This window comes from Gavialis gangeticus, unplaced genomic scaffold (assembly GCF_001723915.1).
Source record: "Gavialis gangeticus isolate Ggan-Ray unplaced genomic scaffold, GavGan_comp1, whole genome shotgun sequence".
In the NCBI taxonomy this organism is placed as follows: domain Eukaryota; kingdom Metazoa; phylum Chordata; order Crocodylia; family Gavialidae; genus Gavialis; species Gavialis gangeticus.
In genome coordinates, this window is record NW_017729025.1 from 100,391,971 (window position 1) to 100,392,943 (window position 973).

Genomic DNA, 973 nt, shown 5'->3' on the forward strand with positions numbered 1-973 from the left:
CTTAGCTCACTGAAGTCTGCCCTCCTGAAATCTAGGGCTGCTAAGGCCTTCCTTTGGCCTTAGTCCTTATCTCACGTTCTCAGTTCTATAATCTCTTGTCTTGCCTTCACTGCTGCAACCTCACACCTCCAAAGCATGCCTAATTCTGAAGATCCCAGAACCCAACTAGATAAATGGTAGATTAGCAGTGGGTAACTCACAAAGAGACATGCTCATATTAGGATTAGCCTGATATCCCTTCTTCTTACACTGAACTATTTGTTTCATCCATCAACAGTGCCCTTTCTGTACAGACCTATATAATTTAGGGAAGGGGGGGCACCCTGTGGCTTGGGTGCCACAAGTGGCAAGGGCAGCCTCTGTGCATGGTATATGGCACATCATGGAGGGGACAAACAGCACAGTGGCAGATAGGGCAAAAAAGCAGGAAATAGGACAATAGATCTGGCAGAGAACACAGGGCAGGCAGCAGAAAGCAAAGCAGTAGACTGGGCAGGGGAAGGAGACTGGAGTGGCACTTGGGGAGGGTACAGGGCTGATTTGTGACGTATCTGCCAAAAAGGTCGGCCCCTACTGATTTTTGGCATAGAATATCATATTAATACCTGCTTGTACGCAGCTCCTGGTTGAAGCCACTTGGAACTACAGTAATAAATAGTAATATTCAAATATTAAGATGTTTTCAATTTATTTCCCAGACTGCATACCAAAGCCATGTGTCATTTGGCGTGACAGCAAGAGCCAAGGGATCCATATGTGTATGGGACTAAAGCACATAACTGCTCAGGTGAAGTGGGGACTTAAATCCCTCTAAAAAATCTGGCCTTATACTTTCTGTATTTCAGGTCCCCATCTGTTAAATATAGATAACAATTAGAGCTCGGCAGAAAATATTATTCTATCCCGCAGGAGTTAGAGATTTTTCCTCTACCAAAGCAGAATGAAAAGTCAATTTAGAAAACATCCATGACCC

The 973-nt window shown here is 44.3% G+C and overlaps 1 protein-coding gene across 2 annotated transcripts in view; it reads right to left on the minus strand.

The window, feature by feature from the left end:
• PRDM11 (PR/SET domain 11) overlaps window positions 1-973 on the minus strand; it is a 39,665-nt gene that overhangs the window by 8,501 nt on the left and 30,191 nt on the right. The gene's annotated exons all lie outside the window — the stretch shown is intronic.